At 34.1% G+C, this 25175-nt stretch overlaps 1 non-coding gene across 1 annotated transcript; it reads right to left on the reverse strand.

The window, feature by feature from the left end:
- Positions 1-10263: 10263 nt before the first annotated feature.
- LOC120116962 lies at positions 10264-10370 on the reverse strand. The gene has a single exon (XR_005515593.1). It is a non-coding gene; the product is annotated as a small nucleolar RNA R71 (small nucleolar RNA).
- Between the last annotated feature and the right edge of the window lie 14805 nt (positions 10371-25175).

Consider the following 25175-nt stretch of genomic DNA (forward strand, 5'->3'; position numbering starts at 1 on the left):
AATAAATTATTCGATGGTGTTATTTTGTCATAATTGTTTGAAAAGACTGGAAAAGATGATACGTTTGAATTAAATGATAAGATCAGATGGAAATTAATTATTGAAATACACTAGATCTGTAAAATGACCAAAGTACCCTTGTAATGGAATGACTCAAGAATATCACCAAGTTCAGAAATAATTAGATATCCTCAAGCTTGAAAGGAATGGAAAAACATTGAGCACCAAAATGACCAAAATGCCTTATGGTCTATACTAAGTAAATGTCTTGGATTAAATAAGAAATTCAAATAAACATGGATGTTGTACTACTCTTTAATGTTATTAAACACAATTTAAGTCGGTCAAACAGTGCTGGTGCTATATTAGTACTTGAATGGCATAGATACCACTTGAATGATAGTTTGTCCCCTTAAGTTTGGATTGATAATAATTATGGAAGTACTCAGCTCAGCTCAACGCTAGAGCGCATGTGATATTAAGAAGTGGATATTAGTGAGATAAATCAATCACGAATACCAAAATGATTTTAGTATATGACCAAAGTAAACTGAACGGAAGTACATGTATTCGAAACTCGGAAGTGTCTGAATTACTCTAGAAAACTCTGAAGTAACCGGGATATCATTAATTGCTAAATGAACCAAAGAACCTTAATGACGGAGAATTTAGTAAGTAATTGGATGAGTCTGGAAAAACAATAAACTTGTATGATGTACGGTCCCTATGGTTATGAACTAAGAATCAAATGCGTCATCAATTCTTGATATTGTTGTAAAGTGGAAAGAAAATAAAGATTATAAGGATGCCTGTTCGATTCCTTAAGGTATATTTAGCGATGATTATGAAGATGATTTATGGACAAGAATTGTTGGTATTATAGAGTGAATACCAGGAAGGGCAATGAATTGACAAATCGACAAGCATCCGTTCTGGAAGATGTTCAGCTCAAGTTGTTCGATAATCCGATCGATTGTCATGGATGGTAATTGCCCTGAATATTCGTTTCTTCTTTTTCGACTCAAATCACTCCGGTTATTCTGGATTCACATGAAAACATAGTGGGATTCTAAAATATTAACCTTAAATTTCTGTTTAGATCGATTAGTAACCGATTCTCTTCAATAAGATCTTATTCCTGGAATTCGATCTAAACAGATGACTACAAAATGCATCTGTTAAATATTGGGATTTCTCTAGTGTATTCCCTATATTTTAATAAATTGTTTTATTGTTTTAACACGAGGTTCACTGAAATTTATGGTTATTATTTTATGGATGCACCGACTTAATGGTGATGACTTATGGATTTGTATCACGGTATAAATTGTATCTTGGAGATATAGATTTGTAAAGCACAGTTCTGATCAAGCTGAAAATTTTTTATGGACCTAATGTGACTCTTAGGTAGGCTCTATGGCCCTGAGATCATTCTCAGGTAGGCTCTGCAGCCCTAAGATGTGTTCTTAGGTAGGCCCCATCGCCCCGAACTTTCTTGGGTAGGATCTCAGGCCCTAAGATGTTCCCTTAGGTTAACTCTTTATACAATGGTTTTAAAATATGAGTTTAAAAAGCTCCATTACAGTATGGTTTATGGGATTTACTGAACTATCATTTGATTAGTGTACCTATTATGATTTATCGTACTGATGAAACACACTAGATATCCTCTTCGACCTCATTAAACGTGATATTATGAATACTTCCTATGAAATGTGTTCTTCATGGGTTCTACTGGATGATCTATTAAGGGATCCCTAGATTATTCCGCAAACTGGTATTTGTATGATTCAATAAGGAAATTGTACGACTTTCAATTTATTTGCATGTCATGTAGCATCATCTGGTAGTTCTGTGTTACTGAGCTTTCCGAAGGTCACTCGATTACTCACCATGGCAGGTTAAAAGAATTGTACCGGTACAACTATTGACATCAATAAGGGAGTTCTTCCGGTGTTGCTTTCAGATGATGGTACATGTGATTAGGGGGCATGTAGATTGTATTTTGTTTTATATCTGAGTTTGAAAAACCTATTTTATTTTTGAGTAATAATAAAGCATTTTATGATTTTACGTGTTTTAAGAAAGGTTTTAAATTTTCCACTATTTTTACTGTGGGTCGCTTCAGTGGCCCTAATGTGACACTCCAGATCGGATTGGGTTACCCGTATAGGTCTAGGGGGCTACATTTAGTGGTATCAGAGCTTTAGGTTGAGTTAAAATTTTCAAGTTAGACCGGCCGGTCGAATGTCAAAATATGTCTGATCAGTACATTCCCCTAGATTGCAATCGTACCTCTCTGAGCCGAAACTCCAGGGCCGAGTCCCTATCTGTAACGAATAAATTGAAGTTTCTATCCGTTAAGGCTATACTTGTACAAAAAAGCAATACCATTAACATCTGTGTAAACACTGTAAAGTACCTCATGAGCCATGTGAGAGTTATTTATCTGAGAAATTCTGACTCGACTCCGAAAATGAAATTGGGATATGCTACAGCTTTATGAGTCTATTCTCATGACCAAGACTGAATTGATTACTCAAGGAAATTTTCGTTCGGATTCTTTTATTGAATTGAGAGAGAGTTTAGATAAGAATGTATACTCAACTGATTAAGGATTGTAGAGGACTTATATTTCTGTAAAAGCTACTGGAAGATATGGAAGAACTGATGAAATTTTCATTTCTGCAATTCTCTGACATGAATTAATTTTAAGGACGAAATTCTTTTAAGGAGAGGAGAATTGTTACACCCTAATTGGTGGGGTTATTTTTTTAGTTGATTATGGGATAATAGAATTCACGTGAATTCTCTATCTTTTGTCTTATGTGAACTCTATTATTGTATTCAATTATTATTTGTCATTGTGAACATTATTTCCACCGTTGCTTGGCCTGCAATTCACAATCAATAATCTTCAAAATTTTCCAATTGTTAAGGCTAAGTTTTTGGATAAGGTTGGCTTCAAAACCAGATTCAATTCATTTACATAAACGAGAATATTTGTGAGACTAGCAAGAATTCTAATTTTTGAAGCCTTTTTTTTGCATGAAGGACGTTGAACTTTCCTCGTACAAAAGAATTTTTGGTCTATGCAAAACCCATATTTTTTGCATCTTCCTTCATTTTCTTGGCAGCGAGTATACTCATCTTTTGCTCAACCTGTAACCAAACGACCAAAGAATAACATCCAGACAGTAAGAATCAACAAGAAATTAAATACAAAAGTTCATGGGGTATGTCTTTTGATTCCCGATGATTCCGATGGTTGAAGATGTGCGGTGGAAGAGTAGTATGGTAGTCATGATCGGACGGTTATCGACGATGAGCGAAAGCCTTTTATTTCCAGAAAGCTAAACATTTATCGGTCGATCCACGACCATCTATGGAGTTTCTTGACGAACAGAGGACATATTCATGGAAAGGATACCAAGGTACTTCGAATGGTGTAACCTGGGTTTTGGTTGACGACCATTGATGACGAACGACACGGTGGTCATCGACGTTTGGGTAATGGCCGATGAAGCTTCGTCGTCTTCCTATAAAGCTTTCGGTTGGGGAGAATTTAAAAGAAATAACAAAAGGTGACCATTTGATTCCGATCTTTCAAGGTGAGTATGGGCATCTGCAATTTGCTTTCTTTAGTTTAATAGGACAGGAACATGATCACGTGGGTTGTTGGGGAATTGTAGATAACATGCAAAAAGGGGTAACCACAAGGTAAGTCATCCAAGTAGTTAAAAGCTCAACCTTGTCTCTTAGCTTTTATATTGTTATGATTATGGCATAATGGTTTTACTAAGATAGATTTAGTCCCTAATTTTAGTAATTAAAAATTATTTGACTCCTAAAATTTTTAGTTTTAACAATTGGGACCCCAAATTATTCATTAGATTTTAATAAGTTATTTTAATGGCGAGGAAAATTATTTGAAGTCGTATTGGTACGATAGATTATCTGTGTTCGTTAGAAAAAGATTGGAAGCTAGAAATCAAGTTGGTGAGCTGGAATTCAAGTATAATATTTTAGGTTTTGTTGACATCTTGACTCCGATTCCGAAGTCCATTTTCCCAAATCCAAACTCGGTAAGCTGTTTTTACTGATTTATCACCCGATTCGATCCATTTTTCGTAATTAAGCTCTGTTTTTTATGAAATTTATGTTGTTATGTATTTGAGGAATTATTGGAAGTTGAATTAAAGATTGAGGGCGTTCGAATGGAATTTAAATGGTCGATCAGTATGGCACGAAAATTGAGATAATACTTGACTACCTTTTTATGCTTTATGGAACATATTGATATTGGTAAATGCATGGATAAGATAATGTTGGTCACTTTTGTGGAGTTGAATAATTTATACACTCGATATGAATGTAGTAGAAATTCTGTAACTGAATACGAATCGAATAACTAATATAAGAGATTGAGGAATTGTTAAAATTAAATAACAAGTTTGTGTTTAGTGATAAAGAAATCAACTATGGATTTGTAACTTATATTTTATGTCATCAAAGGTTAAATGTTAAAGGTACTTGGATGGGAAATTATGAGAATACTCCGATAGGGTAAAATTATGAAAATACCCTTATGTTGTAGGATGACATGAATTTTCCCTGGAAGTTGACTAATAACTTTCAAAGGATATATTGATCTGAGAAAACTACAGATGTGCATAAGAAATACTAGTTTGCTTAGAAAATTTGGATAACCGGGTTTTAACCCAATAAGGTTTATGCAAAATACTAGAAGTCTGTTAAGGAATCATTTCGAGATCAAAGAATGTTCGGGAAAACAATTAACCATTGGATCTCTAAAGTATAATTATTTTTGTTAAGAGTTCATACTGAAATTATCTGATTAAGAAATTATGAAAATGCCCTTGAGAGGTAAAAATAGTCCAAGTTGACTCTGAATGAGAAAGTAACATGAGAATTTGTTCTTAAACCGATAAATTACAGATTTAATGGTTGAGATCCTACTTTTGTATGGAAAATTCCTAATAATTCGTTAGTAATGTCTGAAAAGACTTTTAACCTGGAAATCTCCAGTTAGAGTAAATACTTGAAGAATAAATTATCGATGGTGCTATTTTGTCAGAATTGTTTGAAAAGACTGGAAAAGATGATAAGTTTGAATTAAATGATAAGATCATATGGAAATAAATGATTGAAATACACTGGATCTGTAAAATGACCAAAGTACCCTTGTAATGGGATGACTCAAGAATATCACCAAGTTCAGAAATGATTAGATATCCTCAAGCTTTGAAAGGAATGGAAAAACATTGAGCACCAAAATGACCAAAATGCCTTATGGTCTATACTAAGTAAATATCTTGGTATAAAAAAGAAATTCAAATAAACATGGATGTTGCACTGCTCTTTAATGTTATGAAACACAATTTAAGCCGGTCAAACAGTGCTAGTGCTATATTAGTACTTGAATGGCATAAATACCACTTGAATGATAGTTTGTCTCCTCAAGTTTGGATTGATAATAATTATGGTACTCTGCTCAACTCAACGATAGAGCGCATGTGATATTAAGAAGTGGATATTAGTGAGATAAATCAATCACGAATACAAAAATGATTTTAGTATATGACCAAAGTGAATTGAACAGAAGTACAACATGTATCCGAAACTCAGAAGTGTCTGAATTACTCTGGAAAACTCTGAAGTAACCGAGATAGCATTAATTGCTAAATGAACCAAAGAACCTTAATGACGGAGAATTTAATAAGTAATTGGATGAGTCTGGAAATACAATAAACTTGTATGATGTACGGTCCCTATGGTTATAAACTAAGAATCAAATACGTCATCAATTCTTGATATTGTTGTAATGTGGAAATAAAATAAAGATTATAAGGATGCATGTTCGATTCCTTAAGTATATTTAACGATGATTATGAAGATGATTTATGGACAAGAATTGTTGGTATTATAGAGTGAATACCAGGAAGGGCAATGAATTGACAAATCGACAGGCATCAGTTCTGAAAGTTATTCAGCTCAAGTTGTTCGATAATCTGATCGATTGTCATGGATGGTAATTGCCCTGAATATTCGTTTCTTCTTTTTCGATTCAAATCACTCATGTTATTCTGGATGCACATGAAAACATAGTGGGATTCTAAAATATTAACCTTAAATGTCTGTTTAGATCGATTAGTAACTGATTCTCTTCAATAAGATCTTATTCCTGGAATTTGATCAAATTGCACAAGTTCATGTTATCCATACTGATGACTACAAAATACCTCTGATAAATATTAGGATTTCTCTAGTGTGTTCCTTATATTTTAATAAATTGTTTTATTGTTTTAACATGAGGTACACTGAAATTTATGGTTACTGTTTTATGGATGCACCATCTTAATGGTGATGACTTATGGATTTATATCACAGTATAAATTGTATTTTTGAGATATATATTTGTAAAATACAGCTCTAATCAAGCTGGAAAATTTTTAAGGATCTAATGTGACTCTTAGGTAGGCTCGGTGGCCCTGAGATCATTCTCAGGTAGGCCCCGCGGCCCTAAGATGTGTTCTTAGGTAGGTCCCGTGGCCCCAAACTTTCTTGGGTAGGCACTCAGGCACTAAGATGTTCCCTTAGGTTAACTCTTTATATGATGGTTTTAAAATATGAGTTTAAAAAGCTCCATTACAGTATGGTTTATAAGATTTACTGAACTATCATTTGATTAGTGTACATATTTTGATTTTATCGTACTGATGGAACACACTAGACATCCTATTCGACCTCATAAAATGTGATATTATGAATACTTCCTATGAAATGTGTTCTTTATGGCTTCTACTGGATGATGTATTAAGGGATCCTCAGATTATTCTGCAAACTGGTATACATATGATTCAATAAGGAAATTGTATGGCTTTCCATTTATTTGCATGTTATGTAGCATCATATGGTAGTCCTGTGTTTCTGAGATTTCCGAAGCTCACTCTATTACTCACCGTGGCAGGTTAAAAGAATTGTATCGGTGCAACTGTTGACATCAATAAGGGAGTTCTTCTGGCGTTGCTTTCAGATGATGGTACATGTGATTAAGGGCATGTAGATTGTATTTTGTTTTATATCTGAGTTTGAAACACCTGTTTTATTTTTTAGTAATAATAAATAATTTTATGATTTTACATTTTTTAAGAAAAGTTTTAAATTTTCCGTTATTTTTACTGTGGGTCGCTTCAGTGGCCATAATGTGACACTCCAGATCAAATCGGGTTATCCGCATCAGTGTGGGGGTTACAAACAAACCCTTTCTAAATATACCAATTAGGTTTGTTTACTCCTTTAATGCTACTAATGTCTACTAGGGTTATCTATACATACATAGTCCTCATTTACAACATCAAAACAATTATCTCTATCCAAAACGAAACCCACAGAACTATTCACATAAACATGCTTGTAACTCACAAGTATAAAAATTTTGGTTCATATGGGTACTTTAAGAATATAAATACATTACCTTAGCTTTAGTTGCTAAATATGAAGCTCTTTGCTATTTCTTCAAGCTTTCTCCTTCCCTTTAGCTTGAGAAGTTTCTCCTTCCTCCCTCGGTAAAATGGAATCATCAAATCACAACATATAAGACGATTAAAGAAATATATTCCTTCCCTTTTATTCAAATTTTAGTTTCATCCTTTGGGTCCACCATTTGGGCCCTAAATCCAATTCTATTATGCCCATATTCCACTACATATATCAACTATTCATTAAATTACCTTAGTTTTTGTCATTACAATTATAATAATCTCATGATTGGCCTTTGGGTGTACTATAACATATCCCACTACCACGAAGATGAATTTATAACTTCTTTTACTAGACCCAAAAAAAATCAGATCTAGAGAGTCATGTTGAAACTTATCCCTCACAAAATCTGTGTTTGATTTAAAACTTAAAAATTACCATTTAAAACATAGAAACATTTTTCAATTTTAAAATTCAATATTTTATTAGAAAACATTTATCCAAGAAAAATCTAATATAAACAATAAATATATAGAAGTATATGCATAATCAGTTTTAATATTAATAGTAATGTCCAAAGTCTCATTTACAAATATAACAATTCCAAAATATAAACAGAAGTCTGATGGAAGAAAAGTCGAATAAAAATCATACTGAAAATAATAGTTTTCTCTAAATAAATAATGTGATTCGACAAGTACCGAATCACCTAAATATGATTATCTGAAATAAAAACAATGGGCATTTAAGCTATGAAGCTTAGTGTGTCTTTAAAGTACATTAGTCACAAATCTCATATTACAAGTCAAAACATAATTCGATTCAACATAAGTATTCATAGTCCAATTCAAACAGTAATAATACAAGTCTGAATATTATGCAAATGAATATGTACCCATACACCATACACCTTTGATAACTCTCTAAAAGAGTTATCATATCAATCAATTATACCAAGGTTAAGTTTGAACTTAAGCAAGATTAAAAGCATTTTAGGATTAATTTAGTCATATTTGCATACATATTGCATAGATTGGAATTTGGTTGTCTTGGGATGATTTTGAGTTTTATTGTTGGAAAAGGGTATAAAACTGTTGAACCATTAAAGCCTAGGCTACAACAAGTGATAAGTCAACAGGTATTTGGCAGAATGTTTTAGAATGGGACAGCTGGCTAGGACAACTATAATGCACTCCATTCAGCACTTGAGACGTAGAGCAGATCCATTGGAGAAGTTATTGTTCCCTTCACTTATAAATAGGAGGGCCATTTGTTCATTTCATATCATATTTTCTACACTCCACTCTACAAATATCTTCCACAAATTCTCTCACCAAGGTAGCTTAAACTCATCGTCAGGAAACTCTGTAACACAAGGGAGCATGTTGAATAGCATCAGTAGTCAAAGTGGATCACCTTCCTTCACTTCTGTTTTTTAGATGAGATGGGGAAATAATATTAGTCTAAGAAGTTTATTATCTTATGGATGAATATTGGTAATGAACTTAGTGGTTTGTGTATGTTTTTATTATTTTATGCTTATATGTTGTTGAACTTTCAAGATAATTTTAGAGATATTATCATCTTCATGTATGAATAGTTGATTATATTTAAAAATTGATGTTTTTGATGATTCATACCATTTTTTATCAGATTTGGTTCTTGAATTGAATCAATCTTGCATATTGAGAATCGTGTTGTAAACTTCTATCTTAGTTAATAATTTGATTACTTGAGTTAATGAAAGTTAATTATTGTTGATTAAGTATAATTAATATATGCTAGACATATAAAAGTAGAGTTTATCACATTAGTGTAATATAATCAACCAACTTTGATCCTAGACCATTCGATAAATGACTTTCTTTTCTCATAAATGCTATAGTAATTGCTAGAAATTTATTCTCTTGATTTCATTATCTTGTTTTTGACTTTTTCTTCACTCTTTCAATCATATTTCTATTAGTATTTGATAAAACTCTTTTGTACACTCTTTGCTCTTTATGGGATTTGATACTCAATACAATTTATTGTGTCCATTTTATTATTTGAACGACACTTATGCTCACGTATTATGCTATCAATAGCATCAATTTTTGGCACCTTTGTCAGGAGCAACTGTTTGCATTAGAGTTTTTGTTTTTATTTACTGACTTGTTTCTTTTCTTTTGTAAGTACTTATTTTTATTAGTGTAGTACGTGTTTTATGACTGATATAGACAACAAAATATTGCCATTAGATCCTAAGATTGAACTTACATTTCATCATCGAAGTAGAGAAGCTATTCCAAATCAAGCGAACATGGCTGAAAGAGGTCACAATGCTCTGCAGCCACCACGCATGTTGAAGACGAAGAATTTCCAAATAACATTGGATCAGAACAACAACATTTCAATATGGATAATCAAAATCGATCCATTAGGGAAAGTGTTGTGTCAACGCTGGATGATTTACACCCTGGAATTATGTGACCAACAATCTGGGCTGCGAACTTTGAACTGAAACTGGTGATGTTCCAGATGCTACAATCCATAGGATAATATAATGGTTCATTCACCGAAGGTCCAAGAGCAAACCTCAGATCATTCATGGAGGTGTGTTATTTATTTGTTCAGCAAGGAATTCCTGAATAAGCCTTAAAGCTGAAGTTATTCCTTTACCCACTGCGTGAAAAAGCTAGAGCATGGCTTAACTCACTACCACCTGGTGTTATATCATCCTGGAATGAATTAGCAAAAAAATTTCCAAATATTAACGCGAAGCTGAGGAATTATCTTACCTCATTCAACCAAATTGAAGATGAGAACTTATATGAAGCTTGTGAGTGATTTAGGGAGTTATTGTGAAAGTGTCCTATGCATGGTTTTCCCCATTGAAGATAAATGGAGATGTTTTATAATGGGTTGAATATTCATACTCTCATGGTGGTTGATGCTTCAGCAAATGGAGCATTGCTAGACAAAACTTATAATGAAGCATGTGGTATGTTGAAGAAGATTTCCAATAATGACTACCAATTCCCCAATACGAGGAACATGTTTGGCATACACAATGTTGCAGCAATAGACATTGATGCGTTAAACTCCATGGCTTCAAAAATTACAACATTGACAGATGTGGTAAAGAAATTACAAAGGGAAAAAGGCATGTATGAGGTAAAAGTTGATTCTATCCCATCTCGTGTTTATTGTGGTGATGCATATAATTATGAAGAATGTCCACAAAACCATGAATCTCTTTGCTTTGTGATGAATTTTAATATGGGTGATAATGCCAACCATTATGGGAACTCATACAATTCCAACTACTGCAATCATCCTAACTTGTTGTGGATAAGCCAAAACGTTTCTAATCCAATTATTGTGCAATCCAATTTTGGCAATCAATAGTAACATTACAATCAGAAACCGATGATGCCACAACATCAACAAATAATGCAATGTCAACAAAGATAAAATTATCAAGGGTAGATTTCTAATCAAACTCAACTCTAACTTTTCTAGAAGCATTAATGAAGGAATATATAGCAAGCCAATCAACATCATTGAGAGCATTAGCGAACTAAGTTGGCCAGCTGGCCAATGCTTTAAGCAATAGTCAGCTAGAGACGCTGCCTAGCGATATCAAAATTCCCAAGGCTCATGGGGCAGACACATTGTAATGAGCATTGTAAGGCCATCAAAAATCAAAATGTGATTTATCTTTGGGAAACCCTCTACTGACAGTAAGAAAAAAGACGATGAGAAGAGGTACTAGCAAGCAAATGATAAACATGTAGCACAAGATGCATTTATTACAGATATTATAACAAAGGATGCTGGATAAAACAATAGTTCTGGATCAATTCCAATAGCATCACCACAGACAATACCTCTTGTCACACCTTTGATGCCACAACCAGTGCCAAATCAATCAAATCCAAGACCTCCACCACCATTTTCAAAAAGATTCAAGAAAACCAGGGAGGATCAACAATTCAAGGCGTTCATTGATGTACTTTAACAATTGACAATCAACATTTCATTGATAGATGCTTTGGAACAAATCCTAAACTATATCAAGTTCATACGAGAAGTTCTTTCCAAGAAAAGAAGGCTTGGTGAGTTTAAGATTGTAGCCCTTACCAAAGTCTGTAGCGCCATGGCTACAAGTATATTACCGCTGAAACTCAAAGATCCAAGGATTTTTACTATTTCTTGTACTATTGGTGATCAATTTGTATGATAAGCTTTATGAGATTTAGGTGCCAACATTAACCTTCTGCCTTGTCAATTTCTAGGAAGTTTGGAAGTGGAGAAACAAGGTCAATAACTGTGATTTTACAACTTGTCGATCATATACATAGGGCATCTTAGTGGCATTGTAGGAAACAAACTTGTATGAGTGGAAAAATTCATTTTCCCTACAGACTTCATCATATTGGATTGTGAACCCGAAAAGGATGATCAAATCATTCTTTACCGACCTTTCCTTACTACAGGACGAGCTCTTATCGATGTTGAAAATGGAGAACCTATTATACGTTTAAATGATGAATATATCACTTTCAATATCCTGAAAAATATTTCTAATATGGATGATAATGTTGAAAGTAATGGCATTGATATTTTTGATGTTTATGTATAGGAACATATGGAGAGGAAATGTAACACCCATATACATATATGCGTTTTCGTATTCGCATACAAGTGTCACATTAGTTTTAAAACAAACTACTAATTTCGTAAATTCTTTAAAGTTTTGTTACAAACTTAATTTTCACATAAATAAACATAATAAATAAGTATTCATCAAAACACATTATAAAATGTAATGTTACATTTAATTACATGCCAACAAGTTTAGAAAAGGATTACTACCGTCCTGTTGTTACTGGTGAGTCAACCTTGGTGAATGATATCTGCTGCTACGTCTTTACTCCTTACTTGATTACTTTTATTGCTACCTACGCGTGGAAATACACAAGTTAAGTATATCTTAGTGAGTCATAATATAATTAATAACCTTTTTGTGTATCCATACATATTTTATTCCCCATTTCTCATAATCATTTATCATGATTTCTTTCTTTTCATTTGTAACCTCCATTTATGTTTTTTAATAAACCTTTAGGCTCTTAAAATTCTAACATCTTTTCTATTGATAATGCACCCATATTCATTTCAACTATAGTATACTTTTCTACTGATAATGTACCCATATACATTTCAACCATAGTATACCGTTCTGTTGATAATCTATCCATATACATTTCAACTCTAGCATGATCTTCTGTTGATAATGCACCCATATGCATTTCAACTCTAGCATACATTTCTGTTGATAATGCACCCATATGCATTTCAACTCAAGCATATTTTTCTATTGATAATGTACCCATATACATTTCAACCATAGTATACTTTTCTGTTGATAATATACCCATATACATTTCAACTATGGCATCCTTTCATGCCAATAATGCACCCATATGCATTAGTATTTTCATAGTCGAACTCATACACAATATCATTTCCATATATTCAATAAAACATAGTAATTACAGTAAAACATATATTAACAATTAAACAATTCATATTAAATAATTCTTAATCATTTTCATCTAGATTGCATACAATAAAATGTACTCACCTGGCTCGCCTTACTTAGATATCCAGAATGAGAAGATAATTACTCTGGAACTTGGCCCTTGCCTTTCAACTTATTCGACTCAGGAGCTTGATTTCGAGCTATTCTACATTCATTAAATACATGCATAATATCAATTGTTAGTGTGTTTCCTAACAATTTATAACTTAACATAATAAAAATATTTATTATTAACTTTCTACAGCAATATCAACCCAACTTAAAATTTATGACTCTTCAGTATCGATACCCCTACTATGGTATCGATACTACCCTACTATGGTGTCGATACCTCCTTCCAGTATCGATGCAAAAATTAGCTTCGATGTAGCCTGGTATCGATACCCTTACCATGGTATCGATACTACTATACTATGGTATCGATACCCCCTTTGGTATCGATACCAAAATTAAGTTCGATGTTTCCTGGTATCGATACCCTTACCATGGTATCAATACTACATCGCTTGGTACCGATACTGTTTGAATCAGTATCAATACTTCTCATATAATTCAACCCAATTTTTGCCTATGGTATCGCTACCATTATATCAGTACCGATACCCCTGCCCATATTTTCTAGTTTTTAACCCAAAATTTACCCAACTTTGGCCAATTTTCCTCTCATTTACCCCTGACAATACTATATATCACTTCTTTACTTAACCCTACAAACTTTCCTTCATTTAGACACTTAAAATATTTAATATTTCTTAAGAGAATTTGATTATAAGAATCACACCACAATTTATAACTTGTTATTTCACTCAACCAATGCTTTTAATCTTTCATTTACCTTATTGACAAGTCAATTTTACCAACAAACATTAATAAACCTTTATATATTAACATATCATTATAAAACCCATTTTTTTAAAATCTCTTTCAGTTCCCTTATCTCCTTGTTTTAATCCCATCTAAACCTTCATTAAGCTTCTATCATATACAAGGATTCAATAACTAGCAAAAATTGAAGGAATAAACCATTAAATTGAAAACTTACCTTTGAGGTTATTAGGGAACTCTTCTACAGGGAAAGAAGAATAAGAAGAAGAAAGAAACTTTTTGCAACCTAATCTCGTTTTCCCTTATCTTTAATACCAATTTTAAAATACACTTAAATTCTCTTTCATATAAAAGACCAAAATGCCCTCTTACTAATCCATAGTCACAATTTAGTCTTAATCATTAATCCTGACCATTCTCATCTTTCATTAATAGAATAAATCCTAATATTTTTGAATCCTTTCAATATAGTCCCTATATCAGTATTTAGGGTATTATAATTCTCCCCTTAATAAAATTCGTTCTCAAATTTTAAAGAAGTATATGAAGAAAAGAGATGTTGAAACTTCTTTTTCATATCCTCTTCTCTTTCCCAGTTTGCCTCTTCCACCTTATGATTTGTCCAAAACACTTTGACTAACATAATCCTCTTGTTATGCTATTCGTTGGTTTCCTTAGCCAATATCCTCACCTGTTCTTCTTCATAAGTTAAATCTGGTCAGATTTCTATCTCTTCAGGAGTAATAACATGTGAGGGATCTGATATGTGTCTCCTCAGCAGCGATACATAGAAAACATTGTGGATCTTGTCCATATCTGGAGGAAAAGCTAACTGATAAGCCACGGGTCCAACCTTTTTCAATATCTAATACGGTCCAATAAATCTCGGACTCAATTTCCCTTTACGCCCAAAACGTAATACCTTCTTCGAATCCGCGTATGACTTTTGACAATCTAATAAGCCACGGGTCCAACCCTTTGTATCTCACTTGATACTATAATTCTTTTCCTTTTCAAATCCGCGTATGACTTCTGACAATCTGAGGCTATCTTTAGATTGTAGTGGATCATTTTCACTTTATCTTCCATATCTTTCATCAAATCGGGCCCTATCAGATCTCGATCTTTCAATTCAAACTAATTTAACAGTGTTCTACATTTTCTGCCATATAGAGCTTCATACGGGGCCATCTTAATACTCAATTGATAACTATTATTGTACGCAAATTCAGCTAACGGCAAATACTTATCCCATGATCCCTTAAAATCAATCACATGTGCCCTTAGCATATCCTCTAGTATTTAAATGGCTTGCTCTGACTGCCCATCTGTCTGTAGATGGAAAGCTGTGTTGAAGTTCAATCGAGTACCCAATGCCATATGCAACGACTTCAAGAACCTTGAAGTAAATCGTAGGTCTCTATCCGACACTATTGATACAGGTATTCCATGCAGTCTGACTATTTCTTTAATATACAACTCCGCCAATTTATCCATCAAGTAGTCTACTCGCACTGGAATAAAATGAGCAGACTTGGTCAATCTGTCCACTATAACCCATATAGAGTCCTTTTTACCTGGTGACAATAGTAACCCCGAAACAAAATCCATTGTTACTGTTCTCATTTCCACTCAAGAGTAGATATAGGCTGAAGTAATCCGGATGGTACTTGATGTTCATCTTTCATTTGCTAACATGTTAGACATTTAGCAACAAACTTTTATTTTCATGCCAGATCACCAGTAACGACTTTTCAAGTCTTGATACATTTTATTTTCGCCTGGGTTCATAGTCAGATGGTTATAATTTGCCTCATACAGTGGATCCCTCTTCAATTTACCATCGTCAGGTATACAAAGTTTTCCCTTATAGAATATACATCCATTCATTCTTATTTCAAAGTCTTTGATTTCATTCCTCCTAACTTGTGCCATTATCGTCAAACATTTCTCATCTAACTTTTGCAACTCTTTAACCCGATCCAAAAGCGTCGGCTTTAACTTAAGCTCAGTATATAAAGCGCCATCTTCCTTTACTGACATGTGTTCAATCAAGGCTCATAAAGAAGCAAAAATATTTCGACTTAATGCATCTGTTACCACATTCACCTTACCCGGATGATAATCGATGATTAAATTGTAATATTTTAGAAGCTCAATCAATTTTCTTTGTCTCAAGTTCAATTCTTTCTGCGTCAATAAATACTTCAGACTCTTGTAATCTTTATAAATATGGCACCGCTCACCATACATATAATGACGCCAAATTTTCAGTGCAAACACAATAGCCGTTGATTCTAAATCATACTTCGGATAATTTTTCTCATGATTCTTGAACTGTCTGGAAGCATAAGCTACAAACTTTCCATCTTGCATCAGAACACACCCCAATCTATTATAGGATGCGTCACTAAACACCACGTATTCTTTTCCCGACTCTGGCTGTACAAGTACCGGGGTCTCTTGATCCCTTAAAAACTTTCTTGGCACTTTTTAGCCCATACAAAAGGCACATCCTTCTGCAACAGCATAGTTAGTGGTAAGGCTAACGTTGAAAAAATCCTCACAAATCGTCTATAATAACCGATAAGTCCCAAGAAACTCTAGACCTCATAAACGTTCCTTGGAGACTGCCAATCCACTATAGCTTGGATCTTTCTTGGATCTACTCGAATACCTTCTATGGAAACTATGTGACCAAGAAAAGCAACCTCGGCTAACCAAAATTCACATTTTGACAATTTGGCATACAACTTCTTCTCGCGGAGTGTCTGAAGAACAACTCGAAGATGAACATCATGCTTTTCTCTTGACTTGGAATATACCAAGATATCATCTATAAATATCATCACAAATTGGTCTAGGTATGGTTGAAATATTCGGTTCAACAGATCTATGAATGCCGCTGGTGCATTAGTCAAACCAAATGGCATTACTATAAATCTGTAATGCCCATACCGAGTCCGAAAAGCTGTCTTTGAAATATCACCTTCTTTGATCTTCAACTAGTGTTACCCGACCTTATGTCTATCTTAGAAAACACTGATGCTCCTTTCAATTGGTCAAACAAATCATCAATCCTCGGAAGAGGATATTTGTTCTTTATGGTGACCTTATTCAACTGACGGTAATTGATACATAATCGCATAGTCTCGTCATTATTTTTCAAAAATAAAACAGGTGCTCCCCAAGGAGATACACTTGGTCTTATAAACCCTTTATCGAGTAATTCTTGTAGTTGGGCTTTTAATTCTCGTAGTTCAGTTGGAGCCGTTCTATATGGAGCCATGGATATCAATTCAGTACCCGAATAAATTTCAATCCTGAATTCTACCTCCCTATTTGGAGACAGTCCCGGTAATTCCTCAGGAAATACATCTGGAAATTCTCTAACCGTAGGAATATCATTTAATATAACTTCTAAAATTCTGGTATCTATCACATTGGCTAGACAAGCTATACATCCTTTCGACATCATCTTCTTCGTAGTCATAACAGATATCACATTCGAGGGTGATTTCGATCTTTCGTCGAATACTACTATTTCTGTACCTTTGGCATTCTTTAAAAACAAACGTTTCTTACAACAATCGACCCATCCATAATGTGAGGATAACCAATCCATGCCTATAATAATTTCAAATTCATTGAAGGGCAATTCCCTTAAATTGGCCAAAAATACAATCTCTTGGATCTTTATAGGGCATTTGCTACATACTTTAGATACTCTCACACTGTGACCCATAGGATTTATCACTATTATCTCACTCACTATTGATTCTAAAGGAATTCATCTAGCTCTTACCAACTTTGTACTAATGGATGAATGTGTAGAACCATGGTCAACTAAAACAAATGCAGGTTCATCGTAAAGATGGAAGATATATGTTATGATCTCAAGGTCATCTCGATCCTCAATAGTCTTAAGGTTGTAAATTCTAGCAACTCATTGAGTCTCTTGTATCGGCATCGATTTTGTTTGTCCCCTAGACCTACCCCTTTCTCTGTTTCTATTTGAGGCTACCACTGATCTTTCAGACTGTGGCGAATTATCACCAGATTTCTTAGGGCAGTTCCGTGCAAAGTGGCCCATATCGCCACATAGAAAACAAGCTCCACTAACAAATCTACATACTCCTTGGTTCAATTTGCCACAAGTTTGACATGGATTCTTTTCCCCATAAGCTCTACCTGAGCTAGCAGTAAAAGATTGGATTGTCTACTCTTCTGTGATGCTACTGCAAAGCTATCTCTCTCTGAGAATCTGGAACTCGAGTCTTTTCCTCTTTTAGCATAATAGGGAGGGAAGGCATTCCCACACTTTTCCCTGCTTGAACACTCTGCTCCGTCGCTAATGTTTCATCCTAAGCTCTTTTAATAGCTTTGGCTCTATTTATAACTTCTTGCAGACTCGATAGGTTTAAAGCCATCATCATCTTTTTCAGTTTCGGCCTCAAACCCTCTATAATCCAATCACGTATGGCCTTATCATTTGGCACAATTTCAGTGGCAAAATGGCTCAACTTGTTGTATTCAGCCTCAAATTCATGGACGGCTCGATCACCTTACTTTAAATTAAGGAACTTCATTAATATTCCTCATTTGGACTGCTCACCCACATACTTGTTTTTGATTTATTCCTGGAAAATTTGCCATGTGACTTGCTCTGATGGTGCACACATCTTAGTATTAGACCACCATACTCTAGCTGATCCTCTCAGCAAAGATACAACTCCTCCCAACTTCTCCTGATCTGTACATTGTAGGCTTTCAAGCATTATCATCACATAATTTAACCATATATCTGCCTCCATAGGACCCTCACCCTTATCTCTTTTGAACTCTGGAGCTCTTAAACTCTTCAACTCATTTGGAATCAACATTCGAGGTAATGAAAGAGTAGGGGCAGTTTGAAATTGATTCAGTATAGCAGCATCAAGGGATTGCATGAAAATTCCAAAATCTGGTGCCTGAATCCCTTGAGGTGCAGGTGTACTTGCATTTTCAGAAGGTAGAGGATCTACACTATTATCCTCATAACTTTCACTCCCCGTTCCTTCTAACATTTCTTGTTCTCCCGCTCTTTACGAGTTCGATGATTCTGACATCTAATAAAACATTCATAATAATAACAATACCATTAGTAAGGAGTGTTATCAATCACCTTCTACTAACACCATCTCAGTAACATTTTCAACTCTATTGGCATGTAATCCTTTTTCTAGTTTAAAATAGAACTAGATTTGGCTGAGAATTGGCTAAATCTGAAGCTCTGATACCACTAAATATAACTCTCATATACGTATAAGAGTTTTCGTATTCGTATACAAGTGTCACATTACTTTAAAAACAAACTACTAATTTCGTAAATTCTTTAAAGTTTTGTTGTAAACTTAATTTTCACATAAATAAACATAATAAATAAGTATTCATCAAAACACATTACAAAATGTTATGTTAAACTTAATTACATGTACCATCCTATTATTACCGGTGAGTCAACCTTGGTGAATGATATATGCTGCTACGCCTTCACTCCTTACATCTGCTGCTACTTATGCGTGGAAATACACAAGTTAAGAATATCTTAGTGAGTCATAATATAATAAATAACCTTTGTGTGTATCCATACATATTTTATTCCCTATTTCTCATAATCATTTATCATGATTTCTTTCTTTTCATTTGTAACCTCTATTTATGTTTTTAACACACCATTAGACACTTTAAATTATAACATCTTTTTTGTTGATAATGCACCTATATGCATTTCAACTATAGTATACTTTTCTGTTGATAATGCACCCATATACATTTCAACCATAGTATATCATTCTGTTGATAATGTACCCATATACATTTCAACTCTAGCATGCTCTTCTGTTGATAATGCACCCATATGCATTTCAACTCTAGCATATATTTCTGTTGATAATTCACCCAAATGTATTTCAACTCTAGCATACTTTTCGGTTGATAATGTACCCATATACATTTCAACCATATTATACTTTTATGTTGATAATGTACCCATATACATTTCAACTATGGCATCCTTTCATGCCAATAATGCACTCATATGCATTCTTATTTTCATACTCGAACCCATACACAATATCATTTCCATATATTCAATAAAACATAATAATTACAATAAAACATACATTAACAATTAAACAATTAATATTAAATAATTGCTAATCATTTTCATCTAGATTGCATACAATCAATAAAATGTAAACACCTGGTTCTTCTTGCTTAGATATCCAGAATGAGAAGATAATTACTCCGGAACTTGGCCCTTGCCTTTCCTCTTAGTCGACTCAGGAGCTTGATTTTGAGCTATTCCACATTCATTAAATACATGCATAATATCAATTGTTAGTGTGTTTCCAAACAATTATAACTTAACATTAATCAAAATATTTATTATTAACTTTCTAAAACAATATCAACCCAACTTAAAATTTATGGCTATTTAGTATCGATACCCCTACTATGGTATCGATACTACCCTACTATGGTATCGATACCCCGATTTAATATTGATACCAAAATTAGCTTCGATGTAGCCTGGTATCGATACCCTCACCATGGTATCGATATTACTATATTATGGTACCGATACCCCCTTTCAGTATCGATACCAAAATTAGGTTCGATGTTTCCTGGTATTAATACCCTTACCATGGTATTGATACTACATCGCTTGGTACTGATACTGTTTGAATCAGTATCGATACTTCTTAAATAATTTAGCCCAATTTTTCTATGGTATCTGTACTATTCTATCAGTACCGATACCCCTGCCTAGATTTTCTAGTTTTAAACCCAAAATTTTCCCAACTTTGGCCATTTTTCCTCTCATTTACCCCTGACAATACTATATAACACTTCTCTACTTAACCCTACTATCTTTCCTTCATTTAGACACTTAAAACATCTAATATTCCTTAAGAGCATTTGATTCTAAGAATCACACCACAATTTCTAACTTGTTATTTCACTCAACCAATGCTTCTAATCTTTCATTTACCTTATTGACAAGTAAATTTTACCAACAAACATTAATAAACCTTCATATATTAACATATCATTATAAAACTCCATATTCTAAAATCTCTTTTAGTTCCCTTATCTCCTTGTTTTAATCACATCTAAACCTTCATTAAGCTTCCATCATATACAAGGATTCAATAACTATCAAAAATTGAAGGAATAAACAATTAAATTGAAAATTTACCTTTGAGCTTACGAGGGAACTCTTCTACGGGGAAAAGAGAAGAAGAGGGAGAAAGAAACTTTTTGCAACCTAATATTCTTTCCTCTTATCTTTAATACCAATTTTAAAATAAATTTAAATTCTCTTTCACATAAAATACCAAAATGCCCTCTTACTAATCCATAATCACAATTTAGTCTTAATCATTAATCCTAACCATTCTCATCTTTCATTAATAGAATAAATCTTAATATTTTTTAATCCTTTCAATATAGTCCCTATATCAGTATTTGAGGCATTACAAGAAAGCTGCAGGATGATGGAGAATGCTACATCAAATGTTGTAGAAAATGAAGAATCAAGATATAATGAGGCATGCATTTTATGTAGCATTTTGAATCTTTAGAGTTTCTTGATTGACCTATTCAAGCACCGAAATTGTCCATTGAAAAATCTCAGAAGATTGAGCTCAAACTTCTACCCGAGCATTTGAAATACATTTTCCTTGGCGATAATGAGACTTTGCCAATGATTGTTGCAACAAAGGTAAAAGCGTCACAATCAGACAATTTGATTATTGTACTAAAGTAGCATAACGAGCAATTTCTTGGAGCATTTCAGATATCAAGGGAATTAATCCATCATTTTGCAAGCATAAAATCTTGTTGGATGATCCAAACAACAGTTCGATTGAGCAGCAAAGAAGGTTGAACCAAATCATGAAGAAAGTTGTTCTTAAGGAAATCATCAAATTGCTAGATAGTTGTCTCATTTCTGATAACAATTAGGTAAGCCCCATGCAATGTGTTACTGAGAAGGGAGGAATTATTGTAGTAGCTAATGAGAAGAATGAATTGGTGCCTACAAGCACAACTATGTGCTGGAGAATTTGCATGGACTATCAAAAATTGAATAAAGCCACAAATAAGGATCATTTTCTGCTTCCATTTATTGACCAAATACTGGATCAACTTGCTGGAAAAGCTTTCTGTTGTTTCCTTGATGGGTATAGTGGCTATAATCAGATTGTTATGGCTCCTAAAGACCAAGGGAAGACTATCTTCACTTGCCCTTATGGAACTTTTACAGTTTAAAGAATGTCGTTCAACTTGTGCAGTGCTTCAACAACTTTTCAGTGCTGCATGATGGCAATATTCTCTGATATGATTGAAGATTGTTTGGAGATTTTTATGGAATTTTTTTATTTTTAGGCGAGGCTTTGATCAATGCCTTACTAATTTGGCCATTATTTTAAAAAGATATGAAGAAACCAAATTGGTTTTGAATTGGAAAAATGTCACTTCATGGATACCGAGGGTATATTGTTGGGCATCGAATTTCCCAACGTGTTATTGAGTTGGACAAGGCCAAAGTGGAAGTTATTGAAAAGTTGCATCATCCCTCTAATGTGAAGACTATAAGAAGTTTTACAGGATATGCAGGCTTTTACCAAAGATTCATCAAGGGCATATTTTAAATTGCTAAATCATTATGCTCTTTACTGGAGCAAAATAAGAAGTTCATGGTAGATGCTGAAGTTCTTAAGGCCTTTGAGACCATCAGATCAGATCTTGCCAATGCTCAATAGTCGTAGCACCAGACTGAAGTTTATATTTTGAGTTAATGTGCGATGTTAGCGAGCATGTTGTAGGAGCAGTTATGGGTAACGCAAAGACATAATCTTCAATGATATTCACTATGTTAGTCAAACCTTGAATGATGCTTAGGTAAATTACACTACAACCGAAAAAGAGTTACTTGATGTGGTATTTACTTTCGACAAATTTCAGCCATACTTGGTTGGAACCAAGGTGATTGTTTACACTAACCATTCATCCCTAAAGCATTTATTTATTAAGAATGATGATTAGTTGAGATTGATCTGATGGTGCTTCTTCTTCAAGAGTTTGATATAGAGATTCATGATAAAAAGAGCTTTGAAAACCATGTGGCTAACCACTTGTCACATTTGGAATCGAGTAGTGAGGATGTCTTTCCCGATAAGAGATTGCTGACTATTAATGCTCTACCATGATACGTAGACTTTGTGAATTATTTAGTTAGTGGCATGTGGCCACCAAATCTTAATCACCAAGAACAAAGGAAGTTCATTTGCAATGTCAAAAATTATGTTTGGGAAGAGTTTTTTTTCTCTTTAAGCAATGTAACGACCAACTTTTAAGAAGAGTGTCCCAGAAAGTGAACAACAATGCATTTTACATCATTGCCATAGTGTCCCCATATGGAGGACACTTTGGAGGCATGTGTACAGCAACAAAGGTCCTTCAATGTGGTTATTATTTCCCATCGCTCTTTAAGGATGCTAATATTTTTGTACAACATTGTGATCATTGTCAAAGAACGGGCATCATTTCTCGTTGCAATGAAATGCCAATGTAGCCTATATTGGAGATTGAACTCTTCGATGTTTGGGGGTTAGATTTTATGGGACCTTACCAATCTTCTTGTTGAAATACTTTCATTGTTGTTGTCAATGACTATGTGTCTAAGTGGGTTGAAGCTATAACATTACCTTTAACTGATGCTAAAGCGGTTCTCTGATTTCTCCTCAAGCACATGTTTACTTGTTTTGGAACACCAAGAGCATTTATTAGTGATGAAGGTTTTCAATTTATTGGCCAACAAGTAGCTAATCCTCTATAACTCTATGAAGTCAAACATTGCATGGCTACAATGTTTCATCCCCAAATGAATGGTAAAGCTGAGGTCACTAACCGTGAGATCAAGCAAATTTTGGAGAAAATAGTAAATCCTTAAAGGAAGGATTGGTCTTTACGACTTGATGAAGCTTTTTGGGCTTATAGGACAACTTACAAGACTACTTTGGGTATGTCTCCTTATCATCTTGTTTATGGAAAAGCTTGCCACTTACCTGTGGAGCTGGATCACAAAGTATGTGGGCATTAAAGAAGCTAAACTTTACTCTCGATGTCGTTGATTAGCAATAGATGCTGTTGATTAATGAACTTGAGGAGCTACACAACAATGTTTACGAGAGTGTTCGAATCTACAAGGATAAGAGCAAGAAATAACACGACAAACTTATATTGTCAAGGCAATTTCATGTTGCACAACAAGGCTTTTTATTCAACTTTTGCCTAAAGTTTTTCCTTGGCAAACTCAAGTCTCGTTGCTCTGGACCTTTTGAAGTAGCAGATGTCTATCCTCATGGGGAATTACTTTTAAAGAATATAGTGGATGGGAGCACATTTAAAGTCAATGATCAATGTTTAAAGCATTATTGCCAGTAAGAAAGCCCTCATATCGACTCCATCATACTAAGTGAATCCCATCTTCTTTAAATTATTTTCTTTTGAATAAGTCATTTTGGCATTAGTTAAATTTTAATTAATCTTCTTTTTGTACAAGTTGATGCTGAATCGTAAACTTCTAAGTTACTTCTCCTGTGAAGCTTTTGTGCTGCTCAACAATTACCTTCATTTTTTCAACATCAACTGTTGTATTCGATACTACATCAATGGTCAGTTGGACGGTAATTTTTAGGGAGTCATACATTGTGTGAGTTGTCATCCACTTTTTACCTTATTATTTCTACCGTCCACCTTACCCTATCACAACCATTCATTTTCTTATCCTTATCTTTCCATGTTTAAATTTTTAAAAAAAATTATTTTTAATCCCCACACAAATCATTTAACATCCCAACAACCCTAGGGTACCTCACACTTAGTGCATTTTCACCTTTTACCTTTCACCTCCTTCAGTCGCTCCTCTCTTATGCCAAAAGACCTTTCCTTTTCCTTCTAACAAAAACTTTCCCTCCTTCCAAGCATCTTCGTCCATCCATGGCTCCGAAAAAGGTCTCTGTTAAGGGTTTCGACTGCACCTCCACTCATATGCCATCAACTTCGCCAACAAAATTGGTCACCGCTTTTTCTGAGGTACCCATGCACTTTATGAAGGCTAAACAACAACAGCAATATACTGAGAAATTTTCGACTGAGAGTTATACCATGAGTAAGGATTTGACTTGTCCACCATTGAAGATCTGAA

The sequence above is a fragment of the Hibiscus syriacus genome, unplaced genomic scaffold, assembly GCF_006381635.1.
Source record: "Hibiscus syriacus cultivar Baekdansim isolate YM2019G1 unplaced genomic scaffold, ASM638163v2 tig00110313_pilon, whole genome shotgun sequence".
Lineage (NCBI taxonomy): Eukaryota > Viridiplantae > Streptophyta > Magnoliopsida > Malvales > Malvaceae > Hibiscus > Hibiscus syriacus.